Source organism: Felis catus, chromosome C1 (genome assembly GCF_018350175.1).
Source record: "Felis catus isolate Fca126 chromosome C1, F.catus_Fca126_mat1.0, whole genome shotgun sequence".
NCBI lineage: Eukaryota > Metazoa > Chordata > Mammalia > Carnivora > Felidae > Felis > Felis catus.
In genome coordinates this window covers 28,192,530-28,213,417 of record NC_058375.1, presented here as the reverse complement: position 1 = coordinate 28,213,417, position 20,888 = coordinate 28,192,530, and the positions used below count along the sequence as shown (strand labels likewise).

The 20,888-nt window shown below is 52.2% G+C and overlaps 2 long non-coding RNA genes across 2 annotated transcripts; both read right to left on the bottom strand.

Annotated features, from left to right (window-relative positions):
• Positions 1-525: 525 nt before the first annotated feature.
• Positions 526-13,145, bottom strand: LOC109502231. Its single transcript, XR_002160697.3, has 4 exons — positions 13,105-13,145; positions 12,858-12,993; positions 4,917-5,070; positions 526-1,235 (listed from the first exon to the last, which is right to left on the bottom strand). It is a non-coding gene; the product is annotated as an uncharacterized LOC109502231 (long non-coding RNA).
• LOC111561708 lies at positions 7,987-10,643 on the bottom strand. The gene is made up of 3 exons (XR_002744421.2): positions 10,553-10,643; positions 9,008-9,090; positions 7,987-8,537 (listed from the first exon to the last, which is right to left on the bottom strand). It is a non-coding gene; the product is annotated as an uncharacterized LOC111561708 (long non-coding RNA).
• Positions 13,146-20,888: the final 7,743 nt, after the last annotated feature.

Genomic DNA, 20,888 nt, shown 5'->3' with positions numbered 1-20,888 from the left:
TCGTGTATCCCACCAGGGTGCTGCGGGACGGACTGGCCTCTGTCCCCAGATGTCTGGGACGCATCCCAGCAGCTGCCTTCTCTTTCCCCCTTCCAGCCACCTGTGTTCCACCCTCCAGGCAACAGAGAGTGTGACCTGGTCTGAGCATCAAGAGCCCTGGACCCCATCCTAGCTTTGACCACTGACTTTGGGAATCGAAACCAATCATTTTCTCTCTTAGCCTCCACCTCCTCAACGGTGAAATGGGAACAAATATGGCAGATACTCTACACACTTAAGGAATTTGGGTGAAAACTGCCCAATGATCTGGCCAGATCCCTTGAGTACCGTCTCCCCCCTGCCCCCACCCCGCCATGGGACCCACGGCGGATCCTGCCCCAGGTGTGTGGCACACCGTCCCCATCCTCGGTTGCCTCGTCCCCCAGGGGGGCTCCAGGACACTGCTCTGGTCTCCTCCAGCCTGCACAGACCCCTCTGCCCCCCATGCTTCACCAGATGACCCCGCAGATCAGAAGATACCACTAATAATGCTCATACAGTGACATTTATTGCGGCACAGGCAGCCCCTACTTAGCTTTCAGGGCTAGCAGGAAATGGGCACAGAGTGAATCACTCTTTACAATGCATCTTGAGCAGAGCATTTGTAATGATTCCTTATTGCCGAACTTCATTGAGACCTCAGTGAGGTAGTCAGGCCCCTCCTCTCCTCTCATGCCCTCCAGCTAAGACTGTAGCTCGTGGTGACCCCTTCATCACATGACGGGATCAGAGGGGAGGGCGACTTAAGGTGGAGAGACAGGTTGTCGTCCTCCTGGGATGCTACCCCTTCATTTCAGAAAGGGGGGTGGGGACGAAGGTTGGTAACGTGGGCCCTGAAGGTCAGCTCGTGAATCTGAGAAATGGCGGGTGCCCTTGTACCAAAGGGACACTGTCACACACAACCGTGGCCGTGGCAGATGCATATTGTTGTGTCTGCTCAGTGCCCATCTATGCCTCCCTAAGAGAAAGCCCTTCATCTGGAGAACCCTCCTCCCCCCAGGCCAGCATGCAGCCCTGGCTGTCAGTCAGAGGATGCTCCCGCCCCCTGGCCACATGGGCAGGGCATAACCCAACTCCAGAGGATAAGTCACCCCCTGAGGTTTGGCCAATCAGAACCAAAGGAAGACGATGAATCAGGGAACACGTGAGGCAGGAGTTGCTGGTGACCATGGTTCCCGTTCCTGGAAGGAGCCAATCTGCAGGAGAATAAAACATGAAAGCCGTCTTAACTATTTCCGGTGGAATCTCTGTCACTTGCAACCAGCCTTCCGTTACCCTATTAGAGATGCATTCCCTCCACCAGCCTTCTGGAGACAGTTCCCATTTCATTGCTGTCTATTCCAGGCCAGCACAGAGGGTGTGGCCTAGAGACTCGGAGCAGGGCAGACCCAGTGACCAGACCCTGGTCTGGCTCCCCTGGAGCCCCTGGCCCAGCAGGGACAGAACCAACCACGTGTCCTTTCTGCCAGCCCCTTCTAGGTCATACTCTGCTGCCCTCTGCTGCCCCCTGCTGGCCACGGGCCATCATGCGCTCAACTCTTGGGGTCAGGGTAGGTTTGGGGGCTACGTCCCAGGGACCCGAATGAGGAAGCAGAGGAAGCCCTGGATCTGAACAGAGGCAGCCTCTCACAACCCCATCCCAATAAGAAACATCTCTGGAAATGCAAAAAGAAACAAACAAAAACTTTACTGTTACATGGGGGCTAAGAATACGGCTGTCTTCCCTTGAGTGAGAATAATACAGTAATACAAATTGGGAGTTGGATAGGCAGATGTTGTCTTCCAAGTGAGAGCCTCTAGGTAGGTTTTCCAGGAGGCTGGAACAATGGAACATAAGGACCGAGAGACGAATGGCTCAAGAGAGAAACGGAGTCAAGAAAATAATAGCAGATAAGGGGAGGGTGAGCAGAAGTGAGATTCCAGGCTCCCAAGGCAGGGGACACATCACCGCGGTGATGCTGATGCACTCCAGGATGCAGGACGGGGGCCCCCAAAAGCAGCCTCTCTGACCCATATTGCTCACAAATACCGAGGGGGGGGGGATAATAATTCACGTGTTTACAGTTTGTGGAACACGTTAGCACACCATATCACATCTGATTTCACACCACCTAAGGAGGTAACTGCTATTGTCTTCATGGTTTTTTTTCTCACAAGGTAATAGGGATTCTCTTTTTTAAGTTTATTTATTTGAGAGAGAGAGAGAGTGCAAGCATGAGCAGGGGAAGGGGAGAGAGAGAGAAAGAGAGAGAGAGAGAGAGAGAGAGAGAGAATCCCAAGGAGGCTCCACGCTGCCAGCACAGAACCTGACATGGGGCTCAAACCCACGAACTGTGAGATCATGACCTGAACCAAAACCAAGAGTTGGATGCTTAACCGACTGAGCCACCCAGACGCCCCAAGGTAATAGAGATTCTGAGATATGTAGTGGCTTGACTGAGGCAACTTCTCTGAGCAGCAGAGCCTAGACTCGAACCCAGGGCCAACTCCAAGTCCAGGGCTCCCTCTGCTGAATGAGACCACCTCTGTGTGGGCGGGGCCAGCTTCTTTAGGGTCAAAGAATGGAACCGAGGTTCAAAAATTTGACCCTGCTATTTAGCAGCTGTGTGCCTTTGAACAAGTTACTTAACTACTCTGAGTCTCCTGCATGAGTATATCTCATGGGGTTGTTTTATTTATTCTTGTTTTAAAGATTTTATTTTTAAGAAATCTCTACACCCAACGTGGGGCTCGAACTTACAACCCCAAGATCAAGAGTCCCATGCTCTACACACTGAGCCAGCCAAGCATCCTCACGGGGTTGTTTTAAACCTCGTATGTCAATGTATGTAAGTTACCCAAAGCAGGGCTTGACATTCAGTGGATACAATTACAATGGTCACAAACATTAGCACACACATATTTCTAAATGCAATTCTCCCCGGGTATTTAGTCTGACTTTGTGTTTTCCTGGTGAAATCAAATTCAAGGAGTCTACCCTGTAGCTCTATCTCATCATCTTAACCATAGGAAAGAAGGCCCCAGAGACACCTCAGCTCCAAAGCAAGTTGATTGCTTTAATATTTATTTCACAGATGAGAAACTGAGGCTCCAGGAAGTTGAGTCCTTCCTTCAAGGTCACACAGATCATACGTGGTAGAACCGGGACATAAACCCACGCCGGACCCCAAAGCCCTCACTCTTTCACGAACTCTATGAGGTTGACCTGTGGCAATGGGAAGGAGTGTAGGGCAGATGGGGCAGCGGAGACATCAGTGTGGGTGCTGTTGCAATGGCCCAGGTGAGAGCTCGTGGCGGCACGATAGCAGAGGAAGGGTTCAAAAGGGGCAGATCGCATCCATATTTAGGAATAAACTATGCAGGACTTACTGACAGATTCATTTGCTAAGAGGTTTTGGGCTTGAACAACTAAGTGAGTAATGGGGCCATTTTCTGGAATGGGAAGACCAGAGAGGAAAGCCATTTGGGGGTAGGGCAAACCAAGGATCCCCCTTTGGCCTTGGGAGGTTTGGATGCCTTCAGACATCCAGTGGAGCTTTTGGGTGAACGCACCTGGATCTCAGGGGTGAGGTCAGGACGGGAGAGAGCAGCACAGAGGTGCTACTCAAAGCCAGTGGAGTAGACGCGATGTCCTGGGGGAGAATGTAGAGAAGAGCCCAGGACTGAGCCCCTTGGGCCCCGCAACAATTGGAGGTCCGGCGGGGGAAGGGGAAGGACTGGGGAGCTGGATGTGGTGTCCTAGAAGCCAAGAGGAGATGACGTTTCAAGGAGAGAGTGAGCAATTCTGTTCAGTGTCGATGAGAGGCCAAGTTCGGTGAAGACCCCAAAGTGACCAGAAGAATCCCGCCCATAACCTTGATTAGGGCAAACACTGTGTGCAGCATCCACCCCTGAGCCAAAGGAAAGCTCACCAGAATGGAATATATCACTTCCAGCTGCCCAGGATGGGGTTAACCATAGAAGCAGAAGACAAGGATGGAGGGATAGAGATTTTCACTGCAGATCTTGGCAAGGGAGGCTGGGCCATCTCTGTCTCCCCCCCCCCCCTTTTAAAGACTGGAAACATTTCCGTTTCAGCCCTCATCCATGCCATTATTCGTGAATAATGTGATAGGTCCTGTGTTGATCGCTGGGGACACGGCTGCGAATACACGACTTTGATCTTGACCCCGGGGAGTTTAAAAAGAGGTCAGAGACACTATAGCTCCTTATAGCCAACCATGGCCATGCTATGGTGGAAGGATACATCAGGGGCTCTGGGAACACCGTTGAAGGGTGAGGGAGAGCTTCACAGAGGAGGTGATATTTGGTCTGGGTCTTGAACAGGAGGTCAGCCAGCAGACAACAGAGTTACTGACATCCTGACAGAGGGAATGGAGACATGAGAGTATGTGGTGATGGGAAAACCACCCTTCCCTGCGTGGTTAGAGCGGAGTAACTAGAGAGGGAGGGGGAGCACTGGGAGTACAGGACCCAGGTCCTTATGGACCTTAAACTTAAAGCTAAGAAACTTGGACTTAACTCTGTAGGTCAGTATTTTCCCAAGAATGTCTTGTGAAACACGAATCTCAAATTTGCTCCGTAAAAAAAAAAAAAAAAAGAAAGAAAGAAAAAAAAATCAATGAATCAATAAATTCTAGGATCAAACACACTTGGGACATGCTACAGAGCAGACCCCCCTGGGGATTCACCATGTTCATTAGCATTTGAAAGCTCAGAGAAGAACCTATAGAAGAAAGAGAGACAGAGAGAGAGAGACAGAGAGAGAGAGAGAGAGAGAGAGGGGAGGGTGAGGGAGGGAGTGAGGAGGGGAGGAAGGGAGGAAAGGGGAGGAGAGAGAGAGAGAGAAAGAGGGAGAGAGAACAAAGAACACTTACCTTTCAATTTTCTAGATTTATGTCCCACGCTGCCCTCTGTTCATGTAATGAGCACTTGCCTCCCCGCACGATTACTGCTCCTCAGGCACACGGGTGGGGAGGGGGGAAGCTGAGCCAGGACTTGGGAATGTTTGCATTTTAAGCAATGATTCACCTGGAGGCAGAGGGCAGAGGGATGGCTGGTAAGAGGCCCCATTAGCCCTGGAACCCACAGATGAGGTCCAAGTTTACCCCTTTACCCTGGAACTAAAAATATCTCCACCGATTTCTTCAGCAAATATCTAATGAGCACCTTCTCTGGGCCAGCTGTGCTGGTGCTGGCAGAACAATAGGGAGAAGATCAGACGCCGTTCCTGCCTCGTAGTGCTTCCTGGCTCACGGGCGCCATTCACATGATCGCATAGGCTGAGGTTGAGGGAAAGAACACAGTCCGTAAGAAAGGAAACCTGGAATCAAGGAGGAGTTTCCTTCATAAGCCAGACCCGGGCTGAGACGCAAAAGACAGGTAGGAATTAACTCGGCAAGGAGGGGTGGTGTCCGCAGGATGGCATTCTGAGCAGAGAGAACGGTGTGTGCAAAGGCCCTGTGGCGGGCAGGAAGATACCACACCTTCAAGGCGAAAGGAAAAACAGAAAATAGTTGCCTCCTGGTCGTTCAGCAACTTTCACCGGCAGTCCTATTTGTGGCTATATATGTCTAGCCACAAATTAGAAATAAAATGCCCCCAGAGTGTGAGATTTGGATGCTCTCAAATGAAGGGTGTCCCGAAAATCGACCAAAAGAACACGTATTTTGTGCTGGAGTTTCCTGCTTAACAAAGGAGAAGGTGAGGCATGGAGAGGATCCCCAGGCACTTGGCGAGGACAGGGGATGGGGTGGGGTTCAGCCCGCCGGGTTGGCCCAACTATTTCAAATCCAGTTCTACGAGGCCAAGCTTCCGTGCTCTTTGAGCACCTGCTTGGCACAGCATACGACCTTGCTCGGAAGGGGCCCTCCCTACCACCTCCTGAGTGATGAGGGTGAACCAAGCACTGAGCTGGGTGCTTCACGCACATAACCTCCTGTTGGCAGGCACCCGGGTGTCCCCACACTGTCCAATCTTGTGGCTTCACCCTGCTCTTACTATGTAAGCAAAATGGCCCCAGCATCTATGCCACAGGTGGCGGGGGACACTGCAACCCCAACAATACCTGCAGGGGCTTCTATTTCTCCTAGACATCACGCGGCCGAATTCTCTGTCTCATCCGGGTCTCGCCCCCCCACCCCCGTCACTGGAGTCGTCCCCCTGTCCCGAGCTAACCCAAAGAGCGCTGCAGCCTTTCCTTTTGATTCCGCAAAGCACCCATGAGTGCCGTGCTGTTCCACCCGAGTGAGTTCTCCTGGAGGTCTGAGGACCACGACAGTGGCTACACAGCACAGCATGTGACTTAGAAGTCAACCAGTGCTCTTGACCTCAGCCGTTCCCGGTAATGCTTCGTCGCCACCTTTCGTCTTTAAGCCTGTGGGTGCTCGCCATCTTGCTCGGACCCCCTGTCTCTCAAAAGCCTCCTGGCCTCTCTTCCCTCGTTTCCGGGGGAAGCATATCCCTCATCCCCCCACCATCTCGGGTGTCCCGAACTGGGTTCACCAAGAGGCAGAGCTGAGACGGGGATTTGGGTACGAGTGACTCATTTGGGAAGTGCCCCCAGGAGGCAAAGCTAAGGGGATGGGGATGACAGGGGGAGGGAAGGGGGCCGGTACAGAGAGTGTTAACAAATGGGTTGTCACCGTGGGCACCGGGGGCTCAGTGGCACGCCTCACAAGTGGCCCCCCCCCAAGGGTCAAAGAAGCCGTGTTTAGCTGTCACCTTGCATCCGTTGCTAGCTGAGGGCTGCTCTCAGCCGCACCAGCTCCAGCCTGTACCTGGTGCAAAGCGAGAGAGAGCCCTCCGTCGGAGGCTTGCGGGACCTTGCAGAAGGACAGCACTGACGGCTGGGGGACTGGGCAGGGCGCCACAGCCCCTGCTACGACGGATCGAGGCAAGGTCACGCGCCACCCGTGGAGTCCACGCCCTTGGATGGAGGGGGCGGCCAATCTGCGCTCCAAACGCAGCCATCGAGTCAGAGGACGTGTCGCTCCAAGACCCGTGTCCCTTTCCCAAAAGAAGGAAGGGCCGTCCACAGCTGTGGTTTGAAAGAGCTTTGGCTTCAATACACCTTGAGGGAGGCACCTACCATGACCCCCTTGCTATAAACTAAGTAACTGAGGCTGAGACAGGCAGTGAGGAAACCACGAAGCCAAGATGAAAGCACACACGTTCCTAACCGTGTGGTCTCCTAGAGCCCGGGAGCGGCACTTGGGTTAACAGCTTCTCAACACGACAAACACGTCAGCCAAACGTTGCACATTTACGAGCGGGTCCTTCTCACTACCATCCTGGGCGTGCAGGGCAGAGGGCTACCGCCGTGCCCAGTTTACTAACGAGGAACCGGAGGCATGACAGATTCAAGCCTGGTGCCCCGGTTCCCACGGACTTGAGCCACGATGTCGGACAACAAACTCCAGCCCCCTTAACTCTCTAGGAACACCAAGAGCTGACGGCTGCAAGGCAAATCCGTGATCAGCAATCAGCGAAGATTACAACTACGCCACATGGGGAGTCAGGCGTGACCTTCTGAGACAAAGGGCAGCCTGTCATCCAAACTGTCCCCACCACCACCATCAGTGATGGGAGCACAATGGCAGGTGCTCCCCAGCTTGTGGTGCTGAGTAATCAGTACACTCTCAGAAGGAAATAGGACCTAAAGAAGAACTCTCAAAAAGCGAGGGGGCCCCATCACCTCTCACCTCCCCCCTGCACCCATCCTCCACCCCGCAGCCCGAGCAGTCCTCCTGCGACACAGACATGACCAACGCCTCCCTGCCTAAACTCTTTTTTTTTAAGTTTATTTATTTATTTCAAGAGGTAGAGAGCATGAGCGGGGGAGGGGCAGAGAGAGAGAGAGAGAGAGAGAGGGAGAGGGAGAGAGAGAATCCCAAGCAGACCCCACACCATCAGCACAAGAGACCGACTCGGGGCTCGAACTCACGAACTGTGAGCTCATGACCTGAGCCGAAAGCCAGAGTCAGAAGCTTAACCGACTGAGCCACCCAGGGGCCCCTCCCTGCCTAAACTCTTCAGTCACTCACCATTGTCCTCAGGACGAAGGTCAAACTCCTGAGCGCAGGGCATGTGACGTCTCACCACGAGGGTCTGCCTCCCTTGCCCCCCTTCGTCTCTTTCCCGCCCCTGAGCCGTGATCTCAGGATCTGCCCTCCCGGGTGCCCTGCCAGGTAGGGCTGGGATCGGAGTCGTCCCTGTGTCTCAATGGCCAGTAGGGACCACGAACAGACAAATGAGGCGGGTCCTGAGCCGTGTCTTTCCAGATGAAGGGTTGAAGGAGCAGAGGCAGCTGGTGGGGAGGGGCAGCTCCGAGGGACAGGAGCACGGGCACTTGTCTTGAAGGAGAGTCTGCCCGTGCCGGAAGGACAGGTGCTGTCAGCGAGAACGCCACCTCCCTCTGGTGACCTTTCCCGAAGACATTGCCTCTGAATGTCAGGTTCGTTAGACACAGGATTGGGGGTGCAGGAATCACTTTAGAACTGAATTAAAGAAGGACAGACAGACAGACATCATCCAGGTTTGTGGTGACAAGCCAGCTTGGAGGGTGAAGGGACACACTCTGCCTACGGGCCACTTTTGTCCTTCTCAGACGGCAGGGTCTCCTGTCAGGGCCACCCCTCCCTTCAGAATGGGGTTCCCAGCACCTCCATCCCAGGGTCCGTCCCAGGGTCCCGGGGCCAGCTGTACCTAGAATGGGCCCTCGGTCCCCAGGGCTCACCAAGTGACTAACCAAGACCTGGAGTCCTAGGGACCCCGGGGCTTGAAGCATGTTGCTCACACAACCTCACTCTTCAGGCCCAGTGTGAGTGACCCAAAGATCTGTGTGACTCAGAACCCACTGGGTCACTCCATGCTGAACACTGGGGACACAGAGGTAAATCAGATATTTGCCCTACCCTCAAGGGGCTGCCCGTTTCATAAAGAAGACACAAAGGTACAGCAATGTTACCAGATGGTGGGCTCGGTGCCACGGCAGGTCTCTAGGCAGAGAGCGGTGAAGGGCTTCCCGTGAGAAGGTGCCTCTGAGCTGGGCTTTGAGGGATGAATAGGAGTTTGTCACCCTGTCTGTTCTTTCCAGGAGACACCGGTTTCCAAACCCAGAACGGGCTGCTTCTGTGAGCGGTGAGCTCCCTGGCACTGAAGAGTGCGGGATGACTGATCCCTTGGCCCTCTGGTCACAGCTTCAGTGCCGTGGAGCGTGGTCAGGGCATTGGAGAGCAGGAGACCCACGGATCTCGCTCCTCCAGTTTCCTCCACAGCCCCTTGGCGTCACCGACGGCGCGGTAACGCACGCTGGGCCCCTTCTGCTCCCAAACCCGCAGGCCTCTCCTGTCTGCTGCCCCACGGCTCACAGGAACCGGTCTCCTGTGCCATCTGCTATGGCCCCATGTGTTAGTGGCCAGGCCCAAGCTGGGCTAGCGCGGACAGGGACAAGACGCAGAAAAGCAGCCGGACCTGCAGGCTTCACTCCCACCCCCCACGTACATATGCGGGCACACACGTGCACACACCCCGTCCTGAGAACCTCACCCCCTATCCGCCCTGCCTCCAGCTCCCTGCAGACCTCAGTGCTATCCTAGCGTTGACCTTTCTGGACCCCGCGGCTCTTCCCGGGGCTGCTGGCCGGGACACCACCGCTCTCCACCCCGAATGCCGAACGTCCCCTCCCCCCCCCAGGCTCCTGGCTCTGCCCCCTCCACAGCTCCTCAACTGCCAGCTCTGTCTTCACGCCTCCCGGAGAAGCAACTGTCAGCATGTTTTTGTGGCTGGGGATGGGAAAGGCGGAGACAGAGGGGCACGGGGAAGGGAGAGACGGCGAGGGGAGGCAGGTGGGGAAGCAGAGACAGAGACGGGGAAAGGGGTGGGGGAGGGTCAGGGACCACCCTGATGGGAGAGGAGTGGAAAGAACAGACTGGAGAAAGCCGCTCGGGCCTGGGGCTGGAAACGAGGACTCCCAGCTCCGTCGCCCTCTGACTCCGCAGCTCTATTCGGGGAGGTGGCCACGGGGCCGACAGAGGGAACTAGGCGGATTGTGGGCACAGGAGCTTTTGCTTGCCTCTCACGCCACCGGGAGATGCCCGCCACGGCCCAGCCCCGGGTCATCTGCCCGTGTCCTCTCGGCCTGCGGCGGGCCGGGCCAGGCACACCCATCCGCTCAGAGATTGTCTGTCCCCCACAAGCCTGTTCCTTCTGTCCTAGCGCTGGCTTTGTGGGGCGGGGGGGTCTGGAGGCACTGGGGAGAGCAGCCCCTCTGCCCCTGGAGACCCCAAACACAGGGAGACGGGAGTTCACTGTGAGAGAGGACTCAGCCAGAGACAGAAACGAGAAAGGGATAGAACAAGAAAGACCGTACTGTAGGCCAGTTGCACAGACAGAAGCCAGCCCTGAAGACATGGAAATGTGACCCAACGCGCCCTTTCCGGCGTGACCCAGGCTGGGAGCTGAGGACAGAGAGGCTGATTATATGGTCACCCATGCTGACCCTCCCGACAACCTGTATACTGTCGTTAAGCCACTTCACAGGAGGGGAAACTGAGGCTCCGAGAGGCGAGGTGACTGGCCCAAGAGCCAGGCCAGAACTCCCGTCTGAGCAGCACCAGAGCTCATCCTCTTTCTTATGCACCTGCCTGCCTCCCTGTGGGTACAGACAGACAGAGTGAAAAAGGGAAAAGTCAGAACGCTCACGTGGGTATCAGCTCAGCCCTGGAGCCCAGAGCTAGGGTTTCCAGAAAAGCCAAGCCGCGCAGCGGACGGTTGGACCCCCGGCTCGGGGCCCCACTGCCTGGGCCGAGCGTGTCGCCCATTTCCTTGCCCCTCAAAGCGAGGCTAGGAAAAGCGTATAGTCACAGACATCGCGTGAGGTTTAAATGAGGTGACTGCAGAGTGCTTAGAATGGTTCCTGGCCCACAACCAGTGCTTGACAAATGGTAGCGCCTGGTATGACTCAGGGAGAAGCATCTTGGCTGAACAGAGGGAGGAGCGGGGCGGGGGAGGGGGGCCTAGAAAGGCGGGAGGATGGGCAGTGAGATGGCACCATGTGGCCAGCGGGGCCTCGTGACGTCCCCGCCCCCATCGCTCTCTCTCCTGAAACGCTTGGCGAGGCTGGATTTGCTGTGAAAACCACCTGAATTCTTCAGCCAGGTGGGCCTGAGGTGACGTGGTGGGGACCAGAGACCCCAGGCGCCCGGATCGCATGGCAGTCCCGGAGAAGTCACGGACCTCCCCCAGCCATAGGAGTTGGGAAGATCCCCCCAGTTTTAACTCAAATGCAAGAGCAAGGAGGCATCCGTGGGGCGCCTGGGTGGCCCAGTCGGTTGAGCGTCTGACTTCAGCTCAGGTCACCGTCTCGCGGTTCGTGAGTTCGAGCCCGCGTCTCGGGCGTGCTGCTGTGTGTCAGCACAGAGCCTGCTTTGGATCCTCTGTCTCCCTCTCTCTCTCTCTGCCCTTCCCATGCTCTCTTTCTCTCGCGCGCTCTCTCAAAAATAAATTAAAAATTTAAAAACGAGAGCAAGGAGACATCCAGCTGACATCTGGGTTGAACAAACTAGTGAGACCCATACGGTGCCGGGGGCCGGGTGGGTGGCAGTAATAGTAAGGCCCGCTGATGCCCACAGAGCACTCCCCATGCACCGAACACTGAGCAAAGTGTTTCACACACTAACTTATGCAACCCTCAAAACAATCCCATGGCGTTGGCGCCATTATTGGTCCCGTTTGACGGGTGAGAAAACCTGGGAACAGAGAGGTTGAATGACCTGCCTAACGTTGCACAGCGAATCGGTGGTGAGCTGGGAGGCAGAGCCAGAGGGCCAGGCTCCTGACTGCACCTGACTCTTATTGCCTCATGTGGCACGAAGGGTGGGCGATGGGAGAGAGCCACCTAAGAGCTTCCGGGAGCTCAGGTCTGCAGATGGGGTCAGCGCCCAAAGGTGAAGACCCAGCCAGGAGCGCTCCTGTCCCTGAGAAGTCCCAACAAGCCCAGAGACCGCCCCACTATTTACCAGGCACTGATCCCTGACCCAGGGGAAAAGTTAAGCGTCAGGGTTGGGCCAGTGGTGCCAACTTTGGCCAAACGTGTCACAGGCCAGCAGCTCTGAACCTACACGGCACTGTCCCTCCAGGCTGGGCCATGCTCTCCACCGAACATTTGGCTGGCCACGCCTGGCCCCCACCCTCTCCCAGTACCCTTCCCCCGCCTCCATCCCACTGCTCAGATAATGCCACCATCTGGGGCCCATCTGCAGGGAGCTTGCCTGCTTGTTGGAGAGGGGGTATCTCCCATCTGTATCCCCCAGGAGCATCCTGGGACTCCAGAAATCCCAGGAGAGATCAGGGCATAAAACAGCCCCATTAGCGTCCTGCCAGGGAGGCTGTAGGCCACGCACCCAGGTCAGCGAGTCAGACAGGTCAGTGCAAAGAGGCAGCTCCCTGTGGTGGAAAGAGTATGGACTTCAGAACGACGTGGGGTCGAATTCTGAAAAACCCCCATTGGACGGTGGTCTGAGCTAGTTTGCTCATCCGTAACATGGAGATAACAGGACAGTCACCAGAACTCCATTGCATCATTTGTGTGGCCCTTGCACTTAGAACAGGCACAGGAAAGATGTTTGTGGAACGAATGGATGCGGCCAACCCGATGGCCACCCTGCCTTCCCTCTTGCTAACAGACCCCAAATTCAGGCCCGGCAACAATGGTGCCTGATGGCTCTAAATAAGTCATGCCGACGCTGTTCCCCTTTACCGTGAATGGGATGGGCACGGGACCCAGTTCTAGCCAATGAGATACAAGGGAAAGTCACCTGAGGATCTGGGGACAGGTTTCCATCCGGGAGGAAAGGAGGGAGGCGCAGGAACAGGGCTCTCCTTCTCCTGGACCTTTCTTCCTCCTCACGCCTTCCAGGCTGCTTTGGGAGGTGCGGTGTTTGCAGATGACAACTGGTAACCACAGGAAATGTCACCGTTAGCGAGGATGGCAGAAGAGAAAGAAAAGAACGTGGCTCCTCAGGGATACCATTCAGCTGCCAGATCCACCCCGGCACCTCCTACCTTAAAATTTCTTGTTCGAGGGGCGCCTGGGTGGCGCAGTCGGTTAAGCGTCTGACTTCAGCCAGGTCACGATCTCGCAGTCCGGGAGTTCGAGCCCCGCGTTGGGCTCTGGGCTGATGATGGCTCAGAGCCTGGAGCCTGTTTCCAATTCTGTGTCTCCCTCTCTCTCTCTGCCCCTCCCCCGTTCATGCTCTGTCTCTCTCTGTCCCAAAAATAAACGTTGAAAAAAAAATTAAAAAAAAAAAAATTTCTTGTTCGTGAGCAAGAAATACCCGCTAGGTTCAAGCCACTTATTTGGTATGCAAAATCTTATAGCCGTAAACATTCCTATCTGATGATACAAGGGCCAGTGAGTGAGTGAATGAATGAATGAATGCATGCATGTCTCGTAGCCTGAAAATAATTGCGCGAATGTTTGTCATTATCGACAATATTAATACGGTAACACCTCATTTATTCAGAATTATCAGCAACAGGCTTTTGCTCAAAAGGAAATTTTTGAGATAATGGGAGTTTACCCCCTTTAGGCACCAAAATACTACTTTGATTTTAACCCTTTTTGATTTTTAAAAATCGCCTGAAACGTATCACACCCCCCTGTATCTATCCCCTCTCACTGCACCCCCCTCAACACACACACACACACACACACACACACACACACACACACACGTGCACGCACACACACACACACACACACACACACACACCAGAGGACGCCAAGCAGGAGTTAAGCTTAGCTTGGATACCGGGCTCACCAGTGAACACGCATTGCTAAAGTAAGGCGTCACCCAGCATTCCCCTGGGGCTGGCAGAGGTGGGGCTCCTGGAGCTGCTCTAAATTCCAGAGTCATCACCCCTCCCAGGCCCTCCCCATCAAGCTTCTAGACGGCACAGTGACACCTCTTGCAACCCTTCCCTGCTTGGACGGATTTCTCTGTTCTGGGCTGTGAAGCCAGGTCACCCATTCGCCAGACTTGTGTGCCATGTGGCTTCCGGCAAAGGCCCCTGACCAAGACGCTGCCGTAAAAGTACCAGATCCCAGAGGAGGAAGGCCTGGATCCCGCCCTAAGGAGAGGATCATTCTTTTTTTTTTTTTGAGAAATCTTTACTGAGCACCTGCTAGCCGAGGCAGTAGAAGCTAAGAATGCGAGCTTTGGAGCCAAAGATCCAAGTTCAAATCCTGACTCTGTTTACTAGTGGTGTGAACGTCGGGCAGGTCACGTCACCTCTCTGAGCGTCGGTTACCTTCATCTATATAATAGAACTAATAACGGTACCTTCCATGTAAGGATGATGCAAGGAATCCATAAGCTATTGTGCTCAATGCTCCTCGTAATGTCTTTTACTTGGTAACTTCTCAACAAACATAAGATATGGTCATCATACAGTGGACTTGTTTCTGGGCGGTGGAGAACAATGGCTGATAAGAATGGCAAGGCTTGTGACCCCAGCAAAGTAACAGCTCACCAGGTAGACCAGGTGTTTTCTAATACACATGAATAAATGCCAGTTGGAGAAGCCTGGCACAGAGACGGGTCAGAAACCCGAAGGAGGGTCTAGATCCCAGACTGGAGAGGCCAGAGAAGGTTTCCCAGATGTCAATGCCGGGACTAAAAAGTTAGTGGGTGTCTTGGTTTCCTGGGGTTGCCTTAACAGATTACCACCGACTGGGTAGCTCAGCCTGATCTCATCTCAAGATCCTTGGGTTTATTACATCTTCAAAGCCACTTTTTCCAAACAAGGTCACATGCACAAGTTCTAGGATACGTAGATGTATCTTTTTAAGAGTTACCTTTCGGGGCTCCTGGGTGGCTCAGTCGGTTAAGCGTTCAACTTTGGCTCAGGTCATGATCTCGCAGTTTGTGAGTTTGAGCCCCGCATCGGGCTCTGTGCTGATGGCTCAGAGCCTGGAGCCTGCTTTGGATTCTGTCTCCCTCTTGCTCTCTGCCCCTCCCCCACTCACACTCTGCCTCTCTCTCTCTCTCTCTCAAATATAAATAAACATAATTTTTTTTTTAAAAAAAGAGCTACAGGGCGCCTGGGTGGCGCAGTCGGTTAAGCGTCTGACTTCAGCCAGGTCACGATCTCGCGGTCTGTGAGTTCGAGCCCCGCGTCAGGCTCTGGGCTGATGGCTCGGAGCCTGGAGCCTGTTTCCGATTCTGTGTCTCCCTCTCTCTCTGCCCCTCCCCCGTTCATGCTCTGTCTCTCTCTGTCCCAAAAATAAATAAAAAACGTTGAAAAAAAATTAAAAAAAAAAAAGAGCTACCATTCAACCCACTACAAGCACGGGGGAGCAAGGCATAGCCCCAAATGATAGAACCCCCTGTAGACAATGTGAAGTGCCACAGGAGAGGGGTTCCAGAGGACCTTGTCTGGCATGGGCAGAGGCCACACAGAGACAAGCAGCCTGAGGTTCCAGGATCCAGAGAAGGCACCGGGTGCTGTCACCAAAACCACAGGGAATCCCACATCCAGACAAGTTCCGAAAGGTGGGCTTAGGAAGGACTGCAACTTGATAGGTGTATGAGTGCACAAAGGATTTCTTTGGACATTGCTTTGGGGCAACAAGCCTCTTCCAGATTCCTTTCCTTCCCCTGAACTTGGAGTGACATCGGGCCACCGCTGTCATGACAGTCCTGATGCCTCCTTGGCACAGAGCCTGATGTCTGGCTCATGCCGTGGGAGTCTGGCAGCTCTGACCCCTTCTGTTCCCAGAAGCACCCCCCCCCCGGAAGCTTCCACAGAGCTACTCGCTTCTCAGCATCCCCAGGGGCTGGTTCCAGGGCTACCCCTGTCCCAAACTGCTTTATCCAGTCACCCCCACCAGTTCTTTTTCTTTTTTTTTAATTAAAAAAAATTTTTTTACCATTTATTTATTTTTGAGAGACAGAAAGAGACAGAGCGTGAGCAGGGGAGGGCCAGAGAGAGACGGAGACACAGAGCTGGCTCCAGGCTCTGAGCTGTCAGCACAGAGCCCGACCCGGGGCTCGAACTCATGAACCGTGAGACCACGACCTGAGCCGAAGTCGGACACTCAACCGACTGAGCCACCCAGGCGCCCTGGGAATGTTTCATTTTTCAAAGGCAAAGCTTTATGAAAAGCAGCTCAAAGCCTGGTTCTTAATTCAGATCATTGTGATACTTGATTTTAATTGCTGTTGTGGCTGGGGGCAAAAACCAGATACCATGCAAAGATGCATTGATCCAAGTGGGAAAACAGCAATCCTGGCTGTGCTTACTAAACCCTTACTGTTATTTCTCATTCTCATCCACCAATTATGCAAAGGTTTTTGTTGAAATTCAGCAAGCAAATTTCCAGTTGCCCTGATGTCAATCAGCGGCTCTTGCAAACTAATCAAAAGGTGTTACATTTTTATATTTTTAGCAAATAGGTTCTGAAACACCGTGTTCAAAGGATTTTTTTTTTAAACAGGTTTGAAAATTCCGTTTCCAAGTTTTTAAAGTTTACACACACGGGAGAGTTGCTACACGTGATGTAGGTACATCATTTTCTATCTCCCAAATCACAGAACAATGGAAATATGTGCGAATGTTTTTTAAATGCTCTCTCCATAGCATGAGTTTCTTCCAGGAAGCAGTTTACCTTCCAATCATTGTTTGCATAGCAAACAAAAGGTCTTTGTAATTAAGCTAAGGATCTTGAGGTGAGACCATCCTGGATTGCTGGATGGACTCTAAATCCAATGATAGGTGTCCTTACAAGAGGCAGAAGAGGGGCACCTGGGTGGCTCAGTTGGTTGAGCATCTGACTCTTGATTTCAGCCCAGGTCATGATCCCATGGTCATGGGATCGAGCCCCTCGGCAGGCTCCACACTGAGTGTAGAGCCTGCTTGGGATTCTCCCTCTTTCTCTCTCTCTCTCTCTCTCTCCCCCTCTGCCTCTCTTCCCCACTCATGCTCTCTCTCTAAAATAAAATGATAAAATAAAAAATAAAGAAATAAACATTCTCATGCTTTCTCTTAAAAAAAAAGTCAAAGAGAAGACACATAAACAGAGAGAAGGCCCTGTGAGGACAAACAAAATGTGTATGTATGTGTGTGTGTGTGTGTGTGTGTGTGTGCGCACGCACACGTTACTTTCAAAATATCTGTTACCCAAGGGGTGCCTGGGTGGCTCAGTCAGGTGAGCGTCCAACTTCAGCTCAGGTCATGATCTCCTGTCTTGTGGGTTCGAGTCCCGCGTCGGGTTCTGTGCTGACAGTTTGGAACCTGGAGCCTGCTTCGGATTCTGTGTCTCCCTCTCTGCCCCTCCCCCGCTCTCTCCCCCACCCTCTCTCTCTCTCAAAAATAAATAAACATTAAAAACAATTTTGGGGAGGGGGGCGGCGCCTGAGTGGCTCAGTCGGTTAAGCATCCAACTTCGACTCAGGTCATGATCTCATGGTTCATGAGTTCAAGCCCCACATTGGGCTCTGTGCTGACAGCTCGGAGCCTGGAGCCGGCTTCAGATTCTGTGTCTCATTCTCTCTCTGCCCCTCCCCCACTTGCACTCTGTCTCTCTCTGTCTCTCAAAAATAAATAAAAATGTAAAAAATAGAAAAAAATTTTTTTTAATATTTGTTACCCAAAAGCAATGTAGTATCCCGGATTGGAGTCTAGAACAGAAAAAAGACATTAGTGGACAAACTGGTGAAATCCAAATAAAGTCTGGCATTTTGTTAATAGTCATGTACCAGTGTTAATTTTTTAGTTTTGACAAACGTACCTTGGTTCTGTAAGAAGTTATATTATAGGAGACCCGGAAAATAGTATGCAAGGATGCTCTGTACTTACTATCTTTGAAACTGTGCCGTAAATTTAAAATAATTTCAAATTTTAAAGTTTATTTTAACATTTTTGGTTGTATCACATAGTATTGACAGCCGATTGTCATTACAAAAATAGTAGGCAAGTTTGAAACACTTCTTTTTCTATACAAGAAAAATGCATAACTCATCCTGAAGTTCCCCATCTCATTAAAGTATTTTGCCACAAGATAACCATCAAATCTCTGTATCTCATTACAAAATAATCAAATCTCTATGCCCTCGTTGCAAAACACTATAAGGATTCTACTATATATTAAAGATCTTTTTATAATATGAGCCACATCAATGGCATCCTTTATCATTTTGTGCACTTCTGGCCTCGGACTTCTTTGCTTCAACAGCGAGCCTTTGAGTCACTTGCATGTTTGGAGCAAATCTCTGTAACTTTAATCTGGAATCATGTTTTGCAGTTAAAGCATCCACTCTATCAGTAGTTATATTTATAATGTTTTCCCTTAAAACAGTGCTTTTATTATTTATTTTAAATTGTTTTAGAGAGAGGGAGAGCATAAGTGGGGCAGGGGGACAGAGAGAGAGAGAGAGAGAGAGAGAGGGAGGGAGAGAGAGTCCCAAACAGGCTCCACACTCAACACGGATCCCAGTGCAGGGCTCGATCCCACAACCCTGGGATCATGACCTGAGCTGAAATCAAGAGTCGGACACCCCACCAGATGAGCCACCCAGGCGCCCGGAAACAGTCGTTGGTTATTGAAATGATATCTCCTTGGTACGCCTCTTTTAAAAAAAGAAGTAACTCGGGGCGCCTGCCTGGGTGGCTCAGTAGGTTAAGCACCCGACTTCGGCTCAGGTCGTGATCTCATGGTTCATGGGTTCGAGCCCCGCGTCGGGCTCTGTGCTGACAGCTGGGAGCCTAGAGCCTGCTTCGGATTCTGTGTCTCCCTCTCTCTCTGCCCCTCCTCTACTCATGCTCTGTCTCTCTCTGTCTCAAAAATAAATAAACATTAAAAAAAAATTTAAAAATTAAAAAAAAGAAGTAACTCTTTGTGTATCTCATCACTGAACCCGAATCTAACACACATCACAGACCGAGGCATATTAGGAACTCGTGTACTTTCAACTCAGGGCAGATCACCCACCTGCTACTTGTCGCTTCACATCTATTCTTTGCATCTTCCAGCCACATTTGCTGACAAAGGAATGCATTTTAGTCTGTCCGTGGATTGGTTTCTGTGGATTATTTCATCCATCTTGCCTGAGGGAGAACAAGCATTTCCTTGATGGTGTGTGGCTTTTAAACTTTCACGATTAAGTGAGAAAATCTCAAAAGAAGCATCTAAATATGTGTCGCGAGGTAGCAGAACATTGTGTAAAGAACCAGAGGGAGCATCTCATAACTTTAGACGTCGCTGAAAAAGAGAAATGACAGATTTGTCTCTGGGTTGTGGGTCTTCATTTGTAAGGCTATTTCTGTAGCAGTAAGGAGAGGTTAGCTTACGACACGGTAACAAACATTCCCAACATCTGTAGCTTAAAGCAGTGCTGATTTGTTGCACGTCCGGGCACATCACAGGTCCGCTGTGGGCTCTGGGCCACAGCGCCGTCACTCTGGGATCCAGCCTGACCACGCCGCTTCCTTCCGGAATATTCTCAGCCCTTGTGGCAAAAGGAAAAGAGAACGTGATCGATCGCACACCGGCGCTCAAGGCGTCTGTTTGGAGGTCACGTCTGCTCAGATTTCAATAGCCGAAACAAGTCACATGGCCACACTTAACTCCACCCAGGCCAAGGAGTCCGTCCCGCCCTGTGCCGAGTAGAGGCTCACAAATATCTGGTCCTGTGGCTCCGATGACATCCGCGCTTGCTCGCTGCAGACACTTCACGCCCTCGTCAGCGAAGGGGTCGAGGCTCATCTTTACACGTCAGGTGTGGAAAGCCACCCAGCAGAGTCTTCTTCGGATTTCCTCCTTTTTTGTCCAATGTCACACGGGAGCTGACGGAACCATCGCGATTGACCCACCCCTCCCATGTGGAGAAGTCTCAGGCTTTGCCATCTTCTAGCTATTTGCTGGAGCTTGCATCCATGAGGATTAGCTTCCATCCATGGTGTCTTTACAGGAAATTGTAAAGCCACTGCCCACTTCGTGAGGGTTGCTGTCGTTGAACTGGGGCTGTCTCATAAAGGAACGTACACAAAGTGTTCTTGGAGGCCCTACTCATTGCAGCCCAAACTGGGATCGGCAGAAACGTCCGGTAATGGGGGAATAGATATATGTGCGCGATGGAATGTTATACAGCGGGGAGAACCAATGAACTATCCAAACAACTTGGCAACGGAAGTCAACAAGCAAATCAACAAAAATACATACAAACGATGCGACCTGCAGAAGCCTCACAAATGTGATGCTGGATAGAATTCGAATACGTTGTTTCATTTACACAAAGTTCAAGCGCATGCAAAACGAGTAGGCGGTTGTTAAAACCAGGATGGGGGTCGCCAGGGGCAGCGAGTGACCAGAAGGAGGCACAGGGGCGCCTGGGTGGCTCAGGCGGTGAAGTGTACAACTCCCGCTCTGAGTTCAGGTCTTGATTTCAGGGCCGTAAGTTCAAGCCCTATGTTGGGTTCTATGCTGGGCTTGGAGCCTACTTTAAAAAAATGGTAAATCAATTTAAAAAAAAAAAAAAAGGAGGCATAAAAATGGTCTGCTGGCACTTTTACTTTTTTTTTTTTTTATGTTACGTTTCTTATTCTGAGTGCCGTTTATATGGATGTGCTTACTTCCCAAAGATCCATTGACCTGTATCCTTATGATTTGTACACTTCTCTGTGTAGAGATTATACTTCAATTAAAAGTTTCAGGCACGCCTGGGTGGCTCAGTCATTTAAGCTTCTGACTTCGGCTCGGGTCATGATCTCACGGTCCGTGAGCTTGAGCCCCGCGTCGGGCTCTGTGCTGACAGCATAGAGCCTGGAACCTGGTTCAAATTCTGGGT